At 39.8% G+C, this 25806-nt stretch overlaps 1 protein-coding gene and 1 long non-coding RNA gene across 21 annotated transcripts in view; one reads left to right on the top strand and one right to left on the bottom strand.

The window, feature by feature from the left end:
- The window catches only part of MKLN1 (muskelin 1), a 335895-nt gene that overhangs the window by 247231 nt on the left and 62858 nt on the right, over window positions 1–25806 (bottom strand). The window lies entirely within an intron of this gene.
- LOC106506781 (testis-specific gene 13 protein) overlaps window positions 1–25806 on the top strand; it is a 539004-nt gene that overhangs the window by 73756 nt on the left and 439442 nt on the right. For 2 of the 14 annotated variants that reach the window (XR_014833876.1, XR_014833872.1), the window contains exon 6: window positions 1262–3239. This is a non-coding gene — a long non-coding RNA (testis-specific gene 13 protein). Of the gene's footprint in view, window positions 1–1261; window positions 3240–8056; window positions 9614–10633; window positions 15369–25806 lie in introns of those variants that run through there. The other 12 variants (XR_014833878.1, XR_014833874.1, XR_014833857.1 and 9 more) reach the window with 11 other exon arrangements.

The raw sequence follows: 25806 nt of genomic DNA on the forward strand, positions 1-25806 counted from the left end.
GAGAAGGAATCACCTAATTTCTTAGGAGGAATTTGTGTTCTGTCAATTCCAGCCAAATTAGCACTAGGGCTCTGTGGGGGAAAGATCCAGGACAGGCATCCTGGAGATGGAGAATGGGCAGAGGCCTTGGAAATTATGAGTAGGGAAGCCGGCAGGAGTCATGAAAGAGGCCAGAGACAAGAAGATCCGCCCCTCAACATAAGTCAGAGTTCGTGTAAGCAGCTGAAAGCCAAGCTCATCCTAACTTTTTGTGAAACTTTCTCTCTGCTCCCATCTTTTAGCAGGGAAAGCCATTTGGGGCACAGCCAGAGGGCAGTGGGGAAGGTCAGAGGATTTGCAGATATTCAGGGCCATGACCATGGTCTCCCAGGGCAAAGAGGCCAAGGTTGTGGGCTTCTCTCCAGACCAGTTTGCTACTCTCAGCTGTAGATCTCTCCTACAGCTCTGAACTGCACTCCCAGGTCCAGCCAATCATCTAAAAAATTCATGATGCTGTTCACAAGGGCCTGGGTGGAGAATGTGGGGATGGCTCCGTGCAAACTCACCCTGACCGAGGGCAGACAGATCCTAGGTAATATTCTTGCTTGTGTGTATATGGGGGGGGGGGGGCACTTCATAAGAAGAATAAAACATAGCGTGACTTTTTATTGTTATTAAATATAAGCTGAAACTGTATTTCTTAAAGTTTGTATGAGTAGAAATTGCTTTATTGTACCCTCATCCCTAGAGAGGGAGAAGGTCTGATTCTGAGGTCTTCTGCAGGAGACAGCCTGTGAACACATGCCTGTTAGATACCCCAAGAGCTGCACAGAAATTTCAAAGGGATGCCCAGTACCTACCAGAGGGTGTTATACCTTCGAGGAGATATTTTGTACAATCACACATGAGATTTTCAAGTGAAATCCTGGGGGACTATACATAAACCAGACAAGAAGCACAGTATAATGGTTAAAAGCATGGATTCAGGAGCCAGGGAATTTGGGTTCAGATCCTAGCACTTTTTAGCTGTGTGACCTTAGGCAAGTCACTTAATCTCTCTGGGCCTTAGTTTCCTCATCCATAAAACTCAGATAATAGTACTTCTCAGTTCACAGGGTTGTTGTAAGGATTAAAACGAGTTAATATTTAAAGGGTTGAATGAGTTACTATTTAAGTGTTACATGTAAAAAGTAACATAATCAGGAGTTTCTGTGGTGGTGCAGCAGAAATGAATCTTCCTAGGAACGATGAGGTTGCCGGTTCTATCCCTTGCCTTGCTCAGTGGGTTAAGGATCTGGTGTGGTAGTGAGCTGTGGTGTAGGTCTCAGACGCGGCTCGGATCTGGCATTGCTGTGGCTGTGGTATAGGCCAGCAGCTATAGTTCCCATTTGACCCCTTAGCCTAGGGACCCCCATATGCCTCAGGTACGGCCCTTAAAAAAAAACAAAACAAAGCAAAAGTAACATAATCAAGTCTCTAGGCCTGGAAACCTCAGTTGATTCTATGATTGACCCTGTCTCCAGGAAGGCCTTTGGTTGGCTCTGGCCTGTACTTACCCTCCAATTTCACCAGCATGAGGAGGCAGAAGATACCCGGGAAACTTTCATCTCCAGGCTTCCCCTTGAGCATTAGGCAAGGCACTTCTCTGAAGTCTTGCAAGCCACAACCAACAACAGGGAGCTCTGTCTGGTGCCCAGGCTTGAAATGGGAATCCCTCATTGCAAACCCCTCAGTGCCTTGGTGGGCTCCCTGCTTGTGCTCTCACTAAATGCTTCACCAAGCCAAGGTTACAGAACACAAGGAAAAGCCCTAAGTGAGAAAGCTAAGAAGAGCAAAGAAACTAGCAGGTGGCAGGAAGAAGGATCACAGCAAGAGGAAACCCAACACACAACGAAAAAAGTAGAAAAGCTGAAGGAAGTGCAAGGAAACTTTTTTTGTTTCTCTATTTTTGACCCAGTGAAAAACACAAACACTAGCGAATAAACTGAGCAACAGAATCAGGCTGAGCCAGTGAAGGGAGGGACCAGGCAGCGGAACAGCAAATACATGCTCATTACCTCACCCTTCCTCCTGTGACCTGCAAGCATGGCCCCAGGGCCATTCGTTTCACAGCCTAATAATGATTTCATTTCACAGACTTCCTTCCACTTTTTTTTTTCTTAATAAAAGTCCATCACAGCTCTGTTTGGGGAATCAGAAACAGTATCTGTCTTTAGGAAATTTAACTGCCAACAGAGCTCAGATAAGCATAATTGAGAAGTAAAGAATAGTTGGTGTGACCAGGACAAATATCAAATCACAAATATTTGAAATTCTTCTCTTTCCCGGCTCTAAGTAGAGAAGTGCCTTTGTTTGCTGAATTGGCTCACAGACGCCTTGGCTTCTGTGTTGTGTAGGATGTTGAATGGGGAGGAGAAACCAGACGAAGGTCAAATATTTGTCAAATGCTTACTGTGTATCAGGTATTCTGCTAAATGCCAGAAATTCAACAGTAAACAAAACACACAAGCCCTTGTCCTCATGAAGCTAACACTTTTTTTACTTTTTAAATTACATATAAAGTTACCATCTTAGCTGTTTTTAAGTGAATGTTTCAATAGTGTTAAGTGTGTTTCTCCTGTGATGGAATCTCTAGAATTTTTCCATCTTGCAAAACTGAAACTCTGTGCCTATTAAACAATTCCCATTTCCCCTTCTTCTAGGCTCAGGATACCAATATTCTACTTTGCATTTCTGTGAATTTGCTTACTCTGGATTCATGTGGAATCATAGTGGTATTTGCCTTTTTGTGACCAGCTCATTTTACTTAGCATAATATCCTCAAAGTTTCTCCATATTTAGCATGTATTGAAATTTCCCTAGCTGTTTAGGGCTGAATAATATTCCACTGTGTGTATAGGCCACATTTTGTTTATCCATTCATCCTTGGATAGACATGTGGGTTGCTTCCATTTCTTGGCTATTGTGAATAATGCTGCTGTGAACATGGGTGTAAAGTATCTCCTTGAATTAACACTCTTTTAAAGAGTTTATTCCATCATATTTGGGTTCCTTATTTGCCCATTAGTTGGCCCAATTCGATGGGTAAATGCACAAGGATCTGTGTTATCTTTGCATTCCAACTTCCTATACAGTCCTAACACATAGTAGGAACTCAATAAATATTTGTTGAACAAAATAATTTATTTTTATACTTCTTAGTCACTACTGCTGCAGCTGGCTATTTTACATATTTTAATAAATAAGTTTTGCAATTTTAATGAATGCTATTTTGATTATATTTACATACTAAGCCAGTTTATCTAAGGGGATTGGTATTAAAAAATCTAAATCTCCATCAAAGTTCACTTTCTAGATGAAATGCTATTGACAATTCCTTCCCACTCGCTTTGGTTAAAATCAACTGTTGCTGCTCTTATTTCTCTCTTTCCTTCTCTCTCTTTTCCTGAAGTCATAGCACTGTGTAGATCTTGAGGACCTCATTACGGATCTCCTCAACTCATGGGACGTCGTATTGAACAGATCTAGGCATGGGCCTAGAGTTTGGTTCTCTCAGCCCAAAACCTCACGTTGAAGGTCATTTTGTACAAGGCACAGCATAAACAAAGCATAGCCCTACCTCTGGAGGAACTCTGTCTTGTGGTTCTGTCTGGTTATTCTTGGCCACAATTTAAGGTCTCAGGTTTTTTTGTTGTTTTTTTTTGTTGTTTTGTATTTTTAGGGCTGCACCCTCGGCATATGGAAGTTCCCAGGCTAGGGGTCTAATCGGAGCTATAGCTGCCGGCCTACACCACAGCCGCAGCAATGCCGGATCCTTTAACCCACTGAGCGAGGCCAGGGATCAAATCTGCAACCTCATGGTTCCTATTCGGATTCATTTCTTCTGCACCACAATGGGAACTCCTGAGGCCTCAGTTTTCTTGGGTGTAGAAAATAGTATTTACCTCCGTTCCCCATGAAAAACACAGACACAACTCTAATATTTATAGAGCACGAGGAACTGAAAGACATTGTCAAAATTCTGAGTAGCCTGTATTTAATGATAATTACTATATGTAGTATCAGCAGTTTTAGAAGCTAGTTAAATAATCTTTTACATAATGGATATTTAGAATTATGATTTATGGTCAAGGTAGCATTGCTGTACATAAATCTTTAAGATACTTGCTTAGCTCCAAACACAAAGCAATTGTTTTTAAAATGTACAAGAGAAAAATTAAAAGACACAGTTGGCCCCAAATATAACCTTTTCTATGGACCAGAAATACAAAGCAATGGATAGGACTGAAGATATTGGACTCCAGGCCTGAAAGGAGGCAGAAAATTCTGCAATGGGGCTTCTGCAGGGGAAGTGAAACTAAAAGTGATCTCCATGGGGTGAGGGAAGTGGGTGGGAACCAGACCAGATTCACTGCTTGAAACCATGGACTAGACTGAGAGCCCCCATCCTCATACGCTCAAACTGGCTTGTTAAAGAAGTTAAAAAACCCTGATCACTGACTATGATGGGCCTTTCACGAAGGAACTGTGAGCAGGAAGACAGGACCCATGATAGGAAATTGGATTAAGCAACCAAACACAGGCCTCTGTGATTGACCCTATGGCATCTCCATCAACACCATAAGGGAAGAGAATAGATAAACTCTCTTTGCTCAGGCAACATGATTGTCTATAAAGAAAATAATTAAACAGACTATACCAAAAAAAGTGTTAGAACTAAAAAGACAATTCAGCAAAGTTGCTGGGTACAAGGTCAACACAAAATTCAATTGCATGGAGTTCCCTGGTGGCTTAATAGTTAAGGATTTGTTTTTGTCACTGCTGTGGCTCCTGTGGCTCAGTTCGACCCCTGGCTCAGTAACTGGAACTTTTGTATGCTGCAAGTGCACCCAAAAAAAAAAAAAAAATTCAATTGTAATCCTATATCTCAGGATTTATCCAATACAATATTTAATAGCAAATAAAAAGATATCATCCTTGGAGTTCCTGTCATGGCGCAGTAGAAACTAATCTGACTAGGAACCACGAGGTTGCAGGTTCTATCCCTGGCCTTGCTCAGTGGGTTAAAGGATCCGGCATTGCTGTGAGCTGTGGTGTAGGTCCTAGACACAGCTCCTGCGTTGCTGTGGCTATGGCTGTGGCCGGCAGCTGTAGCTTTGATTAGACCCCTAGCCTGGGAACCTCCATGTGCCGCAAGTGAGGCCATAAAAAGTAAAAAAAAAAAAAAAAAAAAAAACCATCCTTAATCTCAATAAACAATAAAGCACATAAGATAAATATAACACAAAATGTGGATTTTTATGTATAAATAAAATACAGACTTTATGCATAAAATATTTTTATGGAAAAAGTTAACTAAGATTTGAATAAGTGGAGATGTACCATATTCATGAATTTGAATATTCATTATAATGAAGATATCAGTTCTTCTAAAGTTAATGTTTAATATGAGTGCAAACCCAATTAAAAAAAATCCCAATCAGCTTATGTAACATGGAACGGTGATGACAAAATTCATGTGGAAGAGTAAAGGATTGATTTTTTTTTTTTTTTGGTCTTTTTTTTAGGGCCACACCTGTGGCATATGGAGATTCCCAGGCTAGGGAGGTAGGCCAGGGATCAAACTCATGTACTCATGGTCACTAGTCAGATCCATTTCTGCTGAGCCACGACAGGAGCTCAAGATCCAACTCATTTTAGTAGTTGGGGATTCCTTTGACTGCAAGTAAAAGACTATAAAACTTAAAATGACTTAAATAATAAGAGATTTCAAATGAAAACTGGAAGGGAGGACCACCAGGACCAGTCCTGGGGCTGCTAAACACCAACTCTGAAGAAGAATGAAAGCTTGCCTCTACCCTGATCCTTGTCTGTGACCTTATTTTCTACCTGTTTTCTATTCCCAAAATATAAAGCCACTTCCTGGTCTCTCCAAAAGGAGGACACCGTCTTTAGGGCATTAGCGTGCTATGGCCTCCTTTGCATGGCAAAGCAATAAAGCTTTTGTTTTTCCCTCCTTCACCCCCTCCTCCCCAGATCCGCCCTGGAAAAAAAAAATAAGAGAGTCCTTATTTTCACATCACAGGATGTCCATTGATAGGTGGTTTCACTATTGGATAATTCAGCAGCACAGTGACATCATGGACCCTGGGGCCTCTTCATCTGTCTGCTTAGCCATTTCCTTGTGTTAGCTTCCACTTGTCCCTTCTGAGTGGTAAGGTGGCTGCCATAGTTGCAGACATCATATTTTCCTCCAAATCTGTATAAAGATAGGAAGGGCAAGTCTTTTTCTTATGCACCTTTTTAAGTAAGAAGAAAACGTACCTATCCCCATCCTGTCTCTACTCTAGTGCAATTCCATGTAGGTCTCATTGTCAAGAGATGCAATACATGCTTATGGCTAAACTAATCCCAGTGGAATAAAATTACTTTAATGGGCTTAGACTGAGCACTATGGGATAAGGTTCATGGGCACCTGAAAACAGTTTAGGTTCAAATTAGGAGAAAGAGACAGTATCCTTTGGTCAGATAACCAACCACAACACCCAAGGCAATTTTGAAAAAGAATAAGTCAGGGGGTTTGGGGGTTTGTCCTACCAAATATAAATATTTAAAACCAGAGGTTGCATAACAAACCAGGAGTGAAAACATGAACAATTTAATAAATATATGTTGGAATGATTATATGTGTATTTACTATTTCATATCACAAGAAGTTTAAGTTGGTTTAAAGACCTAAATGTCAGTAGTCAAATTTTATACTTCCAGAAAAAATATAAGAGATTATCTTTACATCATTGGGATAGAAAGAATTTTTAAATAAAGCACAAAAACATAAGACATAAAGGAAAAGATTGATCTTTTACTAATAAAAAATAAGAACAATCCATTAACAAAGTGAAAAGACAGTCTTTGACTGGGAAAGACATTTTCCCAGACATAAAACCATCAAGGTATTAGAATTTGAAAATTATAAAGAACTCTTAGAAAGCAGAAGGAAAAAGAAACACTTAGAAAATTCGGCAAAGGATATTAATTGGTTCTTAGGGGAAAAAAACCCTAACAGCCCATAGACATACAAGAAAATGTGGAATCTCACTAGAAATTAAGGGAAAATGAAATAAAATAATAAAAAGTTACTATTTTATATTAATAAGTAGGCAAAAAGAAAAAATTCTGAACATACTAAAACAGCATGAAGTGGAAAAATAAGACTCTAGAAACTGAAATATCAGTATAAATCCTAAGATGCAGCAGTTCCTCTCTTAGGTATGTTGCCTAGAGTTCTCAACCAGGAGAGATTTCACGATGTTTGAGGACATTTCTGGTTGTCACACCTCAGTGTGTGGGGGTGTTAGCAGTCACTAGTGGGCAGAGATGAGGGAAGCCGCTAAACATCCTATCCTACAACATAGAATTATCCAGTCCAGAATGTCAATAATGCCAAGGTTGAGAAATTCTGGCTTAGGAAAACTTTCACATGGTGTACATCAGAAGGCTGGTATTTAAACATTAATTGTAGCATTATTTGTGATAGCAAACAACAACAATAACAAACAGAAAACAACCTACATGTCACTAATGCACCAGGATGGTAAGTAACTTGTGTATATTCAAACAAAGGAATAATGTATAACAGTTATAATTAATGAGTTAGGTCTTTCAGGTTGCAACATGAATAAATCTAAAATATAATGATGACTAAAAAAGCACTGCAGGATGTGAGGTACAGCGTAGTATCACATTCCTTTACATTTTACAAATTCAAAGCAATACCATAACAAGCATAAAAACATGCATGGGAATGATTTATAATAACTTATGATAATCATAACTTTGGGGAAAGGAGGAAAGTAAAGAAATGAATGGATTCAAACTTCAAGTTGTACTTATAAGATTTTTTACAAAAACAAAAAACCCTAAGGCAAATGTCAAATACTGACTTTTTGAGTGTTTTATACATAGATGTTTGTTAAACTATGTTCAATATTTTTGCTTGAAATATTTTATAACAACAATATTTTAAACTATTTTAAGAGCTCCATTTGCAAGAATGAGTGTTCTTTATGTGTCGCAGGAGCATGGAGTTGGTGAAGGGAGCCACTGCCTCCAGAAGAAAATGTGTCACTCCAAAGAAAGATTAGAGAAGGGGAAAGTGACCCCTGAATAAGAAGAGTCTATTCATCTAAAGACCCTCTCCCAGGAACTCTTGGCAGGGAGAGAGTTGGCTTTCCTGCTGCGCCAGTGATTGGTAGGCTATACCTCTGTCCATGGTCCTATTCCTCTCCCTCAAACGACTTTAGAAGAACTCAGAGGGAGGTTCCAATTTGCCTTGTAGGAAGGCATTGAAGTGTTGTAGGTAGAGCTGGGAAGCTGAGAGAAGAGGAAATACTGTGGGTACAGCAGGTCTTGAGTATTTGGAAAGAAGTTCTGACTGTCTTCAGTAGATGCTACCAGCAGAGGGAATCCTGCTGGACAGCCATTCTTTGTAATAATCATGAAAATCATCTGTCAGAGGAACGAGCTCCATTTACACTGAAGTCTGCTTGGTAAGAATGATACTGTCATCTGCCTAGCATTTTATGTTTTTAATGAAAGGCTATCTTATTCTTGATAATTTTCATAATTTCTTTCCAACTCCTGTAACACCAGGTGATATGCACCTCTTGCTTTCACAGAGATGAGGAGAGACTAGAAAATCTTCTCCAAAGACCTAGATTCTTTCTATTAACCATTTTTTTTTCACCTGAGCCTCTAGGGATAAATAAACAGTGAGAGTAACTCAACTGAGAAAGATATGTTATGGGCATCCCACAGTAATCACCTATCTTTTAAAAAGAAACAACATTTCTTGATATCCCAGAGGTGTCTGGCACTACACAAAGTGATACGAGCATGAGATTGCAGAACATAATGTTTGGGAACATAGTGTTCCCCTGGGGATTTAAAAATTAATGCAGATCCAAAACCATTAAAAAATACAGAGGTTGGTTGTAATAAATTATAGGAAAACAAAGTGAAAAAAGTGTGGGGGCAAAAGTCCCAAGCACAGTGATAAACCAGGGAACGTGAAAGCAGAATATGATGAAGCCAATTAAGCTCGGGAGAACCCAGACTTGCAGTATGGGCAGAATACAAGATACCCTGTGAAGTCAATTCTGCAGACTCGGTTACTTATCCATACACCAACCAAAAATAAATACCTGTTTCTGATGGGCTACTGGCAAAAATTTTTTTACTGTTGCTTTCTATAGATGGAGTCCAAACCATCCAGCGTACAATAAAGTGTTTAGAAAAAAAAATATGGAGTTGGCCAACTTTTAATCTCCAAAACTAGAAATCTAGTTCTGGATGGTAGCTGTAATGGAAATAGGTGCAATTGGGTTTGTAGATGCTGATTTTTATCACTAACCAGAAACTGTTATGAAAGCTCAATGTGGCCTACTTTATATTCCCTGGGTTAGTGAATGGGGAAATTTTCATTAGACTATTTGTTATATTCAGAGGAGGACATAAAGAAATACATGAACACTGTGATACATAGGTAAAAAAGTATCAATAGAAATACATACTCTAGGAGTTCCCATTGTGGCTCAGGGGTTAATGAATCTGACTAGGAACCATGAGGTTTTGGGTTTGATCCCTGGCCTCATTCAGTGGGTTAAGGATCTGGCATTGCTGTGAGCTGTGGTGTAGGTTGCAGATGTGGCTCGGATCCCACATTGCTGTGGCTGTGGTGAAGGCTGGTGGCTACAGCTCCAAATGGACCCCTAGCCCGGGAATCTCCATATGCTGGGGGTGCAGCCCTAAAAGACAAAAAAAGGCAAAAAAAAAAAAAAATACATACTCTAGTCTAGGACAGTGTTTCTCCACCAAGGTGATGGAAAGTACTTGGAAATGCAGGGACCTAACTGGTTCTCAAACTGAGCTTCCTCCATCACTGTAGCTTTCCTGCTTTAACAACTTCAGCCTTGCTAACTTATCAATGCTAAGAGAGTCAGTTTTATACATTGATGGTCAGCTTCTGATTTGAGTTCCCACGTGGTCATTGCAACTTCATTCACTTTTATACATATCCTTTCACGTTTTCTAGTGTTATAAGTAATATGAAAAGATAAAAATATCGAGAAAAGACTATCCCTTGTGGAAGGCAAAAAATTGCACAGTCCATTCACATGGATATCCAATAGACAACTCAAACTGAACATGGCCAAAAGAGAACTCAGCTTTTTCCACTTAACCTTGTATCAATAACAAGAGGCTTAAACAAATAAAGTTTTACTTTTCTCATGAACAAGATGTCTGGCAATAGAGGATTGCTGGTGTCAGTTTAGTTGCTCAGCTATTACCATCAAGAACCCAGGCAATTTCAATTTTTTTTTCATGCATCATCATCCTTAACATCATCAGATCTTTTGTACTCATAAGGAGTCTGCCATGACTCCAGGCATTGTGACGGTGTTCACTAAAGCCATATCTATCCCCAGAAGGTTTTCACTTAGGTCTCATTAGCCAGAAATGAATCACCCCTAGCTGCAAAGAAGATGGGGAAATTGAATATCTAGCAGAAGAGAATGGGATTATTACGATTGAATTACACCACTCATGATTCATCACTCTAGGCTGGACATATTGTTATCCTCAACAAAGTCAGGGCTGTGTTAGCAAAGATCAAGAGAGGAATGGCTACCGGGGAGGGAATTAACCCAGTCTGCCACACTTCTTATTCCCAGCCTACCTGTCTCACAAATAGCATCACTATCTACCTAATGCCCAAACCAATAAAAGAGGAGATAACTTTGACTCCTTTCTTTCTTTTAGGTCCCAAATACACACCACTAGAAAGTACTTTTGACTCTATCTCCAATATATAACCCCAATTTATTCTTCCCTTCTTCACTGCTAACATCCTAGTCCAGGTCACCACTGTTCACCTGAATCACTGTAGTTGCCTCCTGAAGATTTCTGTACCTTCATTCTTGCCCTCTACATTTCATTGCCCAGATAGAAAATCATTTCCTTGCTTACAACTGCCTCACACCTAAAATCCAAATTCCTTCCTGCAACCTTCCATGCCTAAAAAATCTAGGCTCTGTCTACCTGTTCAGCTTCATCTTTGACAACTTCATCTATCAAACCTTTTATGTTTGCCACTGAGTTCCAGCCCTCCAGGCTTTCTTTCTCTTCTTCATACTCAAATGTGTTACCATCTTGGGAACTTTTGAACCATCTGTTCTCTCCATGTAGGATGCTCTTCATTCTGATCTTTCCATGACCAGCGCCTCCTTGACATTTAGATCTCTGTGCAAATGTCTTCTCTTCAGAGAGGTCTTCCCTGGATATACAAACTAAAATAGCCACCTGGTCCTCCATCACTTCGTCCTATTTTGGATTTCATTTTTTTTATTAGAGTATAGTTGATTTACAATTTTGTGTCAATTTCCACTGTATGTCAAAATGACCCAGTCATACATGTATACATATGCATTCTTTTTCTCATTCCATTTTCATTATGTTCTACCCCAAGAGGTTGGACATAGTTCCCTGTGCTGTACACCCCATTGCTTATTCATTCTAAGTGTAATAGTTTGCATCTACTACAACCCCAAATTCCCTGTACATCTTATTCTCCCCCTCCCCCGCCCCACCCCGGCATCCACAAGTGTTCTCCCTGTCCGTGGTCTCTTCTGTTTTGTAGATAGGATCATTTGTGCCATATCTTATTTATTCACTTTTTGTCTTTTTTTTTTTTTTTTTTTTTTTGTCTTTTCAGGGCCGCACCCGCAGCATACGGAGGTTCCCAGGCTAGGGATCTAATCGGAGCTATAGCTGCCGGCCTACATCACAGCCTCAGCAACGCCAGATCCGAGCCTTGTCTGTGACCTACACCACAGCTCACAGCAATGCTGGATCCTTAACCCACTGAGCGAGGCCAGGGATCGAATACACAACCTCATCATTCCTAGTCAGATTCGTTTCCCCTGCACCATGACAGGAACTCCTGTGCCATGTTTTAGGTCCCACATGTAAGTGATATCATGTGGTATTTGTCCTTCTCTTTCTGACTTACTTCACTCAGTATGGGACTCTCTAGCTGCATCCATGTTACTGAAAACGGCATTATTTTTTCCTTTTTTTGGCTGAGTAATATTCCATTGTATATATGTACTTCATCTTATTTTGTTTCTCCGTAATGTACTGATCACTGTCCAACATTATCTTGTTTATCTCTTCATGTATCATGTCGTGAAATGCAACGGTTTCTTTATTTTCCAACTCCTCCACATTAGCATATAAGCTTCATGAGAGCAGAAACCTTGTCTGCTGTGATCACTGCTATATCCTAGCACCTAGATCAAGGCACATGGTAGACTCTCATTGACTATTTATGAATGAATGAATAAATGAGGGGAGAGATTTTGAAATGGAAACTTTAGCAATAAAAATAACATCTGTAACATATTTTCAGCATCCTTAGAGTTATCCTTTATAGAGCAAAATCGCTTCCATAGTTAAAGGATACAAAATGTGTTATGCTTTAAAGACATCATAGTTAAGAAACACAAATTTTCCCCACCCAGCCTCTTTCTTCCTATGTCTTCCTTTCCAAAGCCAAGCAAGCCACATGTACTCCTAATCGTAATGCTCTCTCAATGCAGTTATTGAACGTCTCCTCCACTGACTTCTTTCCTTTTGCCTAATAATAGGATCACACTTCCTCACCATTTTCTGAAGGTCTGGGACAATTTAAAAGAAGCATTTGGGGAACATCCTCCTCTCCTTTAATTTTGGCCAGGATTTCAAGAAGAGAAGAACCCAAATGTTCTTGGGAAAAGAGAGAAATACTTAGCATCTGAAATTATCTGCCTTTTTCTGATGTTTTTACATTTCTATATATGTTCTTTCTAAAGGCTAAAACCATTTTCACTCCCTTCACCAGAAAATGAGATTTTTCATTAGGCTGTCCTCCAGGTAGAATGCTAAAATCGGAGAAATTAATATGCAGTCCCCCTTCATCTCCCTTTCTATGATCCACTAAGCCCTTTCTATACCATCTTAATTCCTAGGTGACCCTCTGCAGGCAGAGGCTTCTGGACCAGCAGCAGGCTGGGCCCAAGACCCAGCCTCCATTGTAGTCCTCCCATGCATCTGGCAGGCCATGGCACATTGAAATTGTGCAAAAAAAACTTTGGAGTGTTCACATTTACACTAGGGGCATGGCATCCTAGTGATTGCTGATCCAGTATATTCTAAAGTGCCCCTGTGTTTAGAAACATCTTCAGATGCCTCTCATAAATCACACACAAAGAATCCTTGGGTTTTTAAACTTCCAGACTTGCCAACAGAAAATAACAAAAAGATTCTCATCTTCAAAGGCCTTCAGTGAATATATTAAAACAGGAATAAACTGTTCCTCTGTACTCACAGCAACCCCGGTCCCTCCCCTTCCTCCTTCACCTGTCACTACCATCTCCACACTCTCCTATACCCATGTCCAGCTACACACCTACACATTACAATCTCTCTCTTTTTTAAATTTATCTTTTTAGGGCCGCACCTGTGACATATGGAAGTACCCAGGATAGAGGTCAAATCGGATCTACAGCTGCTGGCCTACACCACAGCCACAGCAATGCCAGATCCAAGCCACATCTTTGACCTACACCACAGCTCCCATCAACGCCAGATCCTTAACCCACTAAACAGGGCCGGGGATCAAACCTGAGTCCTCATGGATAGTAGTCAGATTTGCTTCTGCTGAGCCACAACAGGAACTCCCACACATTACAATTTCTTGAACACTGAGAGGCCCCTAAAACACAGCATGTCCCCAAACAGTCTTGCAACATTTTGGATCATGCATCACTAAAAACTGTTAGGATATATAGCTCTAAAATAGGTACATTAAAAGATAAACCATATTCATATGTATTTAAAAAACAAAAAAAGGGGATAAAGTAAAAATATTAATTATTTGATACTGTTGGGAACCTATTTCCAGATCATATCTCATGTTAACTAGGTAACTCCACTTCCTTATGGTTATCTGAACTCTAAAGATAGTTTCCCAAGATTACCAGTCCTGGTTATTCAGTCAAACACTAATCTAAGCACTACTGTGAAGAGATTTTTGCAGATGTAATTAAAATCAGTTTACTTCAAGATATTGCTGAAATTCGGCCTCTGTCTGCTAGTGCCCAAATGAAACGCAGAGACAGAGTTTTGGGTAAAGGCAAAAAAAATAGCTTTATTGTTTTGCCAGGCAAAGGAGGGTCACAGCAGGCTAATGCCCTAAAGACTGTGCCCCCCCCCACCATTCGAAAGAATTGAGAGTTTTATAGTAAAAAGGAGAAAAACAGGTTTTCAGATAGGAATCAGGATTGGGACAAATGTTCATTTTTCTTTCTTTGGGGGAATCTTCCTTTGGGGGGACTCTCCAGATCTCGGTATGATCATGATGGTGGTCTTCTGGGTTATTGCCTAGAATAACAGTACTTGTGAAAATGGCCGAGTGATCAGAGATTAGAACAAACTAGGGAAGTTCCTGAAAAAACCATGTGCTAATAATCTTTAACCCACAGCAGTTGTGTTCAGGGTGCCTCATCTTTACCTTATGGGTGATTGTATTTAGGGTGCAATTCAGCCTGGGAGAAGGACAAGGAAGGACTCTAAGCTGTTCAGTTTTAAAGTATTCATTTCTAAAAGAAGCGTAAGGAATATACCTTTTCTCTTGGGTGTATAAGATGCATACACATTATATGTATCCCTTGAGAGGGAACCAGGATCCTGCTCTAAAGCTGCACTATTGTTTCTTGCCTGTTCCTCCCATGTCTTTGCATCCCCTTTCTTCTCTGATCAGCGACTGTCTGAACCTGTTCCTAGGAACTCAGGGAAGGTCATGGAGGCTGAATGAGACCCATTTCCTAAGAACAAGAAATGGGGGACACAGAAAGACTTTTGTGCCCAGGAGCCCTGCAGGACTGTGCACAGTTTCAATATGATTGTCTAGGTGGGCCTGGTCCAATTTGGTGGCCCCTTTAAGAAGATTGTTTTCCTCATTTGGTAGCAGAAGAGGAAGTCAAAGCGATATGAAATGTGAGAAAGATTCCATGGTGATCACTGGCTTGGAAGACAGAGAAGACCAGTGAGAAGGACTGTGTGGGGACTCTGGGAGCCAGAAGGCAAACAGGGACCTCGGTGCTCTGGTCATAGGGAATTGAGTTCTGCCAACCATCCGAATGAACTTAGAAGTGGATTCCTGTCCAGAGCCTCCAGATGAGTCCGGTCTAACGCCTCCATTTCCACCTTGTGGGACCCCAGGCAGAGAACACAGCCTTCTGACCTATAGAACAGTGAGCTAATAAATGAGATGTTGTTCCAACCCCTAAGTTTGTGGTAATTTGTTACACGGCAGTAGAAAACGAACACAACCCTTGGGTTTTCACATCTCTAACTGAAAGTAATAATGTCTGGATCATCTAAGAAACACTCAGGAAACAAATATTAATAAGATTACTTAATATGTTTTAAGTTAAACAGAAAAGAGATAATATTAAATTACTTCCGAGATGCTATGATTTTTTTAATGAACTGTAATATCCATTGAGGTTCAATCCAGGGCAGTTGGACTCTTTAACCCTAGTTAGGTTTGTTTTCTCATATTCATTGCAGTTGCAGGACAGAGCTAACTTTAAAAGCCATGTCACATGGGTTTAGGGCATGGAATTGCTGCTTCAGGGGGACATGATTTAACCTGCAGTGTTTTTATTTCAGAAAAAAAAAAGTGCTGCATTTTATAGATGCTTTACTGGATACCACATCTACATGTCAAATATAGGGCTTTTTTTTTTTTTTTCCTTTGTTATAGTTCCCTTTAAAAATTTTGACCTTCACCTTGGCAAATATGTTGGAATTCAGCAAGCTATAGTCTGATCTTGAGAAAATTATGAGAGAAGAGGCACAAGATGATCATACCCATTTTAATAAAATTGATCATTGAGATAAAAGAAAACCAAAAAGTAGGGCAAGAACCTTCTGGCGACATAATCATGCCCTAACTAAACAGAGATATGAATGGTGCTGAGCCTGTTAACCCAGATTTCTCCTTTTGAGAACCAAAGGTAACAGTGGAGTTCTCTGTGAGCACAACCCCAAGACCAGATCTAATTTAAACAAAGTGATTTAGAGAAGAGGAAGGAGGTGATAGTTAAGGAAGTGAGAGGTTGTATATAGGGTGAGGAGGACATTCCAATTTGGCGAGTAGACTTTATATACAAAACGAGAAGTATTAGTTTAGTAGTTAACAGCTGCACGGCGCTGGGCAAGTTACTTAAATTCCCTGAGCCTCAGTTTCCTCATGTTTAGGTTTAGGATAGTTTTCCAACATTCTTAGCACCCGGCCTAGGACATGGAGTCCTCGATAAATGGTGTCTGCATTAAGATCATGCAGTCTCATTTTTCTGTTCTTGTCCAAGAATCCGGGATAATCATCTCTATTCTAATGGATGCTAATAGCCCTGCTGGCTAGTTCAAAGCATCACATTCAAAAAAAGACTACAGGCCAGAAGTCTAACACAAACACTCCCTTATGGCAGGGAAGGACAGAAAGAGTGGGTCTGGCTAAGGGAAGCTAATTCCCTAGGCAGGGACAGGGTACTTACTAGAGCCACAGAAGGAAGGACCTATAGGTGAATACCCATAAATAAAAATCTTTTTCTAAAATAATCTAATTTTCTGGCTCAATCAGTTGACAATGACTTGGCCATTGGAGATCATATTTTTCCAACATGGTCCACTTTCTTGGCTTTTCCTAAGTCATTAATTATGACCATGTTTTCCCAAATGTGGAAATTCCCCTTGCACAGATGCCACTGCTGGCCAGCCCTTCTTTCCTGAGAAGTCTCCACAGCACAAAAATATTTTTGTTTTCCCCAATTGCCCACAGGGAAAATTTCCTCACTCTTTTTTTCCCTCTTCCCTTAAAGGCCTCTGGCAATTTCCAGGAATCTAAGTAAACCAGAATCACTTAGATAACTGGAGAGCCTTTGAGATGTTCTACTTCTACCTAACTTAGCCAACTCCCCCCCCCCCAAAAAAACCCTAAACTTTAAATTTAACATTATTAGACCAATCTTTTTTTTTTGTTTTGGTCTTTTTAGGGCCAAACCCGCAGCATATGGAAGTTCCCAGGCTAGGGGTTGAATCAGAGCCACAGTCACAACAACGCCATATCCAAACTGCATCTGCAACCTATGACACAGCTCACAGCAACACTGGATCCTTGACCCCACTGAGGCCAGGGATCAAACCTGCATCCTCATGGATACTAGTCATATTTGGTTCTGCTGAGTCATGATGGGAACTCCAATTAGATCAGTATTTATTTATTTATTGTTTTTTAGGGCCACACCTGCGGCATATGGAAGTTCTCAGGCTAGGGGTCCAGTTGGAGCCACAACTGCTGGCCTATACCACAGCTCACAGCAATGCCGGAAATTAGGCCAGTCTTACAATGAGTTGTTTTTGTTGTTGTTTTTTAATAACCAAAGGCAATACCACTGAAATTAAAACATCTCCCACTCCTGCCTGAGAATATGGCTCTGGGACTTGGGAACTTAAATAATAAACAGAGGTGCTTATCTTTGTATCTGGATCAAATGCCATTGTATAGGGTTTTCATACACAGTAAAGCCCTATACAAATGTAGACATTTGGCACCAAAATGGGTATATGGTATGAATAGGGAGTGATTATTCAAATCATAAAAATTCATTGGACAATTTTCCCTGGTTACCTATTCATCATCTGGGTTTACCAAAGTGCTTTGTGCACAGCTGATGACAATATAGGTACTCCGGAGATGTTTTGTTCTTTTCAGAACATTCATCAAGAAGCATTTCTGTGCCAGAAACTAAATTTAGCTGGTGGGGAGAAGGTGGTAGAGTGATGAATCAGACGATCTCTGCTCTCAAGGTCTTTATAATCTAGTAAAGAAGGTATTATGTACATATTAGCCTGGTAGTTCTAAACCAGGGACAGTTTTGCCTCTCCCACCGCCCCTGTCCCTGAGACATTTGGCAATGTCCGGAGACATTTTTGATGATCAGAACTAGTAGAGGTCCTTCTGACATCTAAGGGAAAGAGGCAAGGGATGCTGCTAAACATCCTACCTTGCACAGGACAGTTCCACACAATAAGAATTATATGATCCCAAATTCTGCGAGTTCCCGTCGTGGCGCAGTGGTTAACGAATCCGACTAGGAACCATGAGGTTGCGGGTTGGGTCCCTGCCCTTGCTCAGTGGGTTAAGGATCCGGCGTTGCCGTGAGCTGTGGTGTAGGTTGCAGACACTGCTCGGATCCCGCGTTGATGTGGCTCTGGCGTAGGCCGGTGGCTGCAGCTCCGATTAGACCCCTAGCCTGGGAACCTCCATATGCCGTGGGAGCGGCCCAAGAAATGGCAAAAAAAAAAAAAAAAAAAAAAAAAAAAAATGCTGACAATGCCAAGCCTGAGAAACTTGGAACTAGCTCTATTACCTAGGACATCGGGCTGATCAATTGACTGATTCATGATTATTCGTGTTGGACCACATGGCAAATGACTTTCACCCTATGACCCCAGTCATTTTGAATCTGTGCCTGTGCCTAACCCATTATAACTGCTAAATGTCTTTTGAATGAATGAGTAAATTTGGATAGGTGGTGAATAAGGCATGAGATAAAGTGTCACTAGGCAAGATAAATGATAACTTAAAGTGAATTGTTAACTCAAGAGGACAAAATTTTTCTAGCATGATGCCAAGCATATAGTAACTGCTCAGTGAATGTGAACTGAACATATTCAGACAACCTAGCAACTCATTTGCTTAAAGCCTCAAGTGCACAATATTGAGGAATCTTATTATCAAAGTGGTCCTAGCAGTAGCTTTTCTTCTTGGAAATACTTCACTACAGATGGCTTGAGTGGCATATTGTACCACAAAAAGATAAAACTATATATTCTTACAATACAACATTGAAATTTTTTGCTAATTCAAACTTGTCCTTTCTCTAATGGGCCTAATTAGCGAATATTAGTGAACTATGAAATTTTAAACATCAAAACATTGAAGCGGCCACTTAATGAATTTAGAGAAGGAGGAAGAAGTATTTTGAAGTATGGCCTTAACTCTTTTGCATGGACTGTGACTCTTGCTCTTGATATACCATAAAAGTAAAAACAAGGAGCATAGGCATGGACTATGAGCCTATTGCTTGATTTGCACAAGTATCAATAGTAAGAGAACAGTGAAGTGCCAATCTAAATTAATGATCAAATAAAATGAAATTATATCTTTAAATTAGATCATGTCAGTAAAAAAAATTTTAATTTACTAAAATTATTGACAATTTTTTTTTCTGGAAAGTGAATCAGGTGGTCTTATATCTAGTGTTTATCAGGTAAACAGTGCTTTTATTACCTAAAAAATCTGTACTTTTGATTAAGCAATTACCTTTAATTTTGATATGTGGTTACCAAGGAAATATATTGGCTTTCCTCTTCCACCTATTTGACCTGCATTTTCTCAGTGTAAGTTGATGAGTAAGTCAGGAAATGGCATCTAATTTTGTATCAGCATTAGTCAAATTTAAGTAGGAGGGGAGCACTAACATAAAAATTTTAAATAGAAATAACTAGGATAATCTGCCATTTGGATAATCAGTATCAGTGTTCCCTGACTTTAACACAGATAATGGAGACCACAATGTCCCCAATTTTTGCAACATAAAGAGCAAAATTTCAGTTGAGTTTGAAAAAAATTCCAGCTAAGTGTTTGCCTGAACATGAGTTTAATGAGGTATATTTAGGAGTAGAGGAGGGAGGATTTTACTCTTTCCTTTTCATAAAGAAACAATTAAATAAAAATTATTTAACCTTTGCAAGAAAAGGAATCTTATGGGATAAGTCCACTGATTAATGAATGAAGTTAAAAGTGACATTTTTTTCTAAACCTCAAAGATTAGAGAAGTAAAAGAATAAACCTAGGATCAAGGAAATATTTAGTATGCTCAGCAAAAGAGGCATAACCAGTAAAAATGGGCCTTGATGTGATATATAAAGGCCTCCCTATTATTGAATATTTTTTTTTATAATGGAAATCCATTCCTCCTTTATTTTTCCCACGGGGGAAGTAGGTTTGGCTAAGCAAGAATAATATTCCTAGAAGGGTTCAAGATCAAGATATCAGAGTAGGAAGATACTGAGCTCATCCCCTCTCTCAGACACACCAAAATGACAACTACGTATAGACCGGAAAACTAGCAGAACAGATTTTCTACAACTAGGATATAAAGAAAAGGCCACATTGAGATGGGCAGGAGGGGCAGAGATGCAGTCTAATCAGAACCCGCACTGGCAGTGTGGGGACCTGCAGTCAGTAGGGACATCACAGTCAGAGAGCTTCTTCCCTGAGGAGGGAGGGAGCCAAGCCCCATGTGGAGCTCCCCAGCATGGGAACCTGCACCAGGAAAATGAGCCCTACAACATCAGTCTTTGAAAACCAGTGGGACATACATCTGGGAGAGCCAGAGGGCTGTGGGAAACTTGAAGGGCTCATAGACAAATTCATTCACTCTAGAACCAGTACAGAGGCAGCAACTTGATAAGCACTTGGGTCATATAAGAGGGAGAGTCACTGCCTAATTTTAGAGCATGTGTCAAAGGGGCAGGGATCTGGTGGAACTTCCCCTGGGGACAGAAATGCTAGTGGGCACCCCCCTTTTTTCCCCACTCTTCTTCCATTTAGCTGGCCCAGCACAGGGGAATGCCGTTTTTATCATTCCCCTTCAGCCCAGCTAACACCATGCACCCCACCCTGGCATTCCCCTGAAGACATATCCCACTTACCCTGTCTGCCTTGGGGGGCTGGCCTTTCCCACCACCAATGCACACACAACAGTCAGGGCCCAATCACAGCAGGAGGGCGCACACTGCCCTCATAGGGGATTCCCTTTGAGAACCTAGTGCTAGTGACCAGGGTGAAATTGCAACACTGAGGCCCCCCCGCCCAGGACACCTTCTACATAAGGCCACTCTTTCAAGACCAGGAGATATAGCTGATCTACCTAATACATAGAAACAAACACAGAGAGTTAGGAAAAATGAGGAGAAAAAGGAATGCCTTCCAAACAAAAGAACCAGACAAAACCTCAAAAAAAGAAATAAACTGCGGCTTAGATCTGGCGTTGCTGTGGCTTTGGCGTAGGCCAGCAGCTACAGCTCCAATTAGACCCATAACCTGGGAACCTCCATGTGCCACAGGTGTGACCCTAAAAAGACAAAAACAAAAAACAAACAGAAATGAAATAAGCAATTTACCAGATGAAGTGTTCAAAGGAACAGTCATAAAGATCCTTCCAGAGTTCTCGTTGTGGCGCAGTGGTTAACGAATCCGACTAGGAACCATGAGGTTGCGGGTTCGATCCCTGCCCTTGCTCAGTGGGTTAAGGATCCGGCGTTGCTGTGAGCTGTGGTGTAGGTTGTAGACGCGGCTCGGATCCAGCATTGCTGTGGCTCTGGCGTAGGCTGGTGGCTGCAGCTCCGATTCAACCCCTAGCCTGGGAACCTCCATATGCCTCGGGAGTGGCCCAAGAAATAGCAAAAAAAAAAAAAGATCCTTCCCAAACTTGGGAGAAGAATGAATGAACTCAGTGAAAACTTCAACAAAGAGATAGAAAATATAAAAAGAACTAATCAGAACTGGAGAATACAATAACTGAAATGAAAATACACTAGAAGGAATCAATAGCAGATTAGAGGATGCAGAAGAATGGATCAGTGATCTAGGAGACATCGTAGTGGAAGTCACCCAATTGAAACAGCAAAAAGAATTTTTAAAAATGAGGATAGTTTAAGGGACCAAAATCCAGTATATGGATATTCATATTAAAAGGGGCCTAGAAGGATAAATAAGAAAGAAAGGGGCAGAAAGCCTATTGGAGAAAATAATGGCTAAAACTTCCCTAATCTGGTGAAGGAAACAGACATCCAAGTTCAGGAAGCAGAGCAAGTCTTAAGGTGAACCCAGAGACTCAACACCAAGACATATTATAATTAGAATGTCAAAAATTAAAGAGGGAATCTTAAAAGCAGCAGGAGAAAAATGAGTTACATGTATCAGCTGATTTTTTAGTAGAAGTTTTATAGGCCAGAGGAATTGAATAGCACTATATATTCAAAGTGCTGAAAGGAAAATAATTACAGCCAAGAGTACTCTACCCAGCGAAGTTATCATTCAGAATTAAAGGGGAAATAAAATTTTCCCAGACCAGCAAAAGCTAAAGGAGTCCATCACTACTAAACTGGCCTAAAAGAAAAGGGAATTTAAACAGAAAAAAACCATAACTAGAAACAAAAAAATTATGAAAGAAAAAAAAAATCATGAGTAAAAGCAAACAGAGTAAAGACAGGGGATCAACTACTTAAAAAGCTTAGTATGAAGCTTAAAAGACAAAATTAGCAAAATCTTCTACATCTAAAAAAAATTAAGTTATACACAAAATAAAAAGGTGTAAGATATATCGTTAAAACAGGAAAGGGAGGAGGAGGTTTAAAACATAATGGCTTTAGAATGTGCTTGAACTTAAGCGACCAACAGCTTAAAATGGATTGCTATATACATAGGTTGGTATATATGAATGTCATGGTAATTATAAACCAAAAATCTGTAACAGACACACACAGATAAGTAAATACAAACATTAAACTAAAGAAAATCATAAAATCCCAAGGAAAGAGAACAAGAGGAGAAGAGAGAAGAGCTACAAAATGATCAGATAACAACAGAATGGCAATAAGTACATACCTACCAATAATTACTTTAGGTGTAAATGCACTAAATGCTCCAATTGAAAGACACAGCATGGCTGAATGGATTTTTTAAAAACCAAGATATATGCACCCCTATGTTTATTGCAACATTGCTTACAATAGCCAAGATATGGAAGCAAACTAAGTGCCTGTTGATAGGTGAATGGATAAAGAAGGTGTGCACACACACATCCATCCACATCTTTATTCATTCATCTATGTATATATATGACTATTATCCAGTTATATCCAGACTATATATATTATGCAGCCATTTGAAAAAAAATGAAATCTTGACATTTGCAGCAACTTGGGCAGATCTAGAGAGTATTGTACTGAGTAAAATAAGTCAAACAGAGAAAGACAAATACTGATTGATGTCACTTATAAGTGAAACAAAACAAAAATATAATTGAACAAACAAAACAAAACAGAAATAGACTCATAGCTACAGAGAACAAACTAGTGGTTGTCAGAGGCGAGGCAGGTAGGTGGTTGGGTGAAAAAGGTGAAGGGGATTAAGAGGTACAGACCTCCAGTTATAAAATAAATGAGTCACAGAGATGTAATGTACAGCATAGGTAATGTAGTCAATAATATTGTAATAATTTTGCATGTTAACAGATAGTTACTAGACTTATGGTAATCCATTCGTAATGTTTATAAATGTTGAACCACTATGTTGTACACCTGAAACTAATATAATATTGTTTATCAATTGTACTTTAAAAAAAGAATAATATTCTGAGGTGATTATTGAAGTGGTAGGTTTGGATTAAAGAGTATGTATGTGCATTTGCCTTTACTGATGAGAACGAACTCATCCAGAAGAGCAGGCAGAGTCTCCTGTGTCAGGAATAATGTGATTTCCCTAAATCCTGGCATCCTGCTGGGTTGAGCTTCTGCTACAGGCTTTCTGACCTGATACTTCACCTCAGCAAAGAGTAAGGGCAAAGTGACTGGCCCCTCACCTGGGAAGACCAAGGTGCCATGCATCTGCCTTTCCTTTCCCTCATCCTTTCCCCATGGAAAGCTATTCTCATGGGAATGAAAAATATATTTCCAAGATATGGAAACATGAATTGGCACAAAGTTGTGTATTCAGAGAACCACATGTAGACAGTTTTGCTGGAGTATTAGCTGCAAGAGAAAGAATGGTGAGAATGTAGGCATCCAATGAGAAATAATAGATATGTTTTTCAAATTGTAAAGTGCTAGACAAGATTTTAGGTTTGCCTAGCACTTCCCATTCCCAAGGAGATGTTCAAAATATTTAGTAACTGGTAGAACACCAGCACTGGGCAATCAAAATAGATGTTCAATTAAGCAGAATGGACACTTCACCATAAACAATGGGGATTGCCAAACTAATATGTACAGTGTAGTATGAACCATGATTATTTTATATGGTCATGAGAGTCAGTAGTGCTGCTTTGTAAACTGAAAGCAATATGGAAACACATCCTATTGTAATAATGTTTTATTTATTTATTTATTTATTTATTTATTTATTTATTTATTTATTTCCATGGCCCATGGAGGCTCCCAGGCTAGGGCTCCATGCCACAGCACAGCAATGCCAGATCTGAGCTGTGTCCATGACCCACACCACAGCTCACAGCAATGCCAGATCCTCAACCCACTGAGCGAGGCCAGGGATCAAACCCACAAACTCATGGTTACTAGCCGGGTTCATTTCCGCTGTGCCATGACAGGAACTCCTGTAGTAATGTTTTAGATGCAGCTAGATTGAGGGTCAGATCACCATTATATAGAAGAAATAAAAGCAACTGCTAATTTCTATTGAACTCACATTTTTATAACTGATTTTGGACTGATAAGTCATCACTTCCTCTCATCACTTTTCAGATGAACTAGACATTTTTAAATGTCAGGTTTTGGGTCTCTTTAGATCATCCTCAATAAGACCATGTTTAGCTGCCTGACTGCAAGTTGCTTTTTAAAATTCTAAGCTATCTCTTATTCCCTCATCTGAAATAATATTCCAAAGGCCAAAAAAATATATATATATTCCCATAACATCTATGCTGGAGAGGGTGTGGAGAAAAGGGAACCCTCCTTCACTGTTGGTGGGAATGTAAATTGGTACAACCACTGTGGAAAACAGTAATGAGATACCTCAGAAAACTAAATATAGACCTACCATATGATCCAACAATCCAACTCCTAGGCATGTATCTGAACAAAACTTTCATTCAAAAAGATAATGCACCCCTATATTCATTGCAGCACTCTTCACAATAGCCAAAACATGGAAACAACCCAAATGTCCACCAATGGATGAATGGATTAAGAAGATATGGTACATATGTACAATGGAATACTACTCAGCTATAAAAAAAGAATGGAATAATGCCATTTGCAGCAACATGGATGTGACTAGAGGTTCTCATACTAAGTGAAGTATGTCCGAAAGAGAAAGACAAATACCATATGATATCATTTAAATGTGGAATCTAAAATAGGCACAAATGATCCCATTTACAAAACAGAAACAGATCATGGACATGGAGAGACTTGTGGTTACCACGGGGGGAGGGGAGAGGGAGTGGGATGGGCAGGGAGTTTGGGATTGGTAGGTGCAAACTATTACATTTAGAAAGGGTAAGCAATGGGGTGCTACTGTACAGCACAGGGAACTATGTCCAATCTCTTGGGGGTAGAACAGGATGGAAGATAGTATGAAGAAAAAGAATGTACGTATATGTATGACTGGGTCACTTTGCTGTACAGCAGAAATTGAAGGAACAGTATAAATCAACTATATTTTAATAAAAATGTTTTTAAAATGATAACCATTAAAGTAAATCTTTCCATTCTATTTTCTTAGCCAAAATTGTAGTACATAGTCTTCTATCTTATTAGCTAATTGATTTTCTAAATTTGCTTCCCCCCAAATCAACACCCATTTCACCATTACAGTTCATCTTAAAAGAATCTCCCATACGGCCAATGTGA

Source organism: Sus scrofa, chromosome 18 (assembly GCF_054392235.1).
Source record: "Sus scrofa isolate SSC_HxYL_T2T_F1_AM1 chromosome 18, Sscrofa_HxYL_maternal_Yorkshire_Landrace_v2.0, whole genome shotgun sequence".
NCBI lineage: Eukaryota > Metazoa > Chordata > Mammalia > Artiodactyla > Suidae > Sus > Sus scrofa.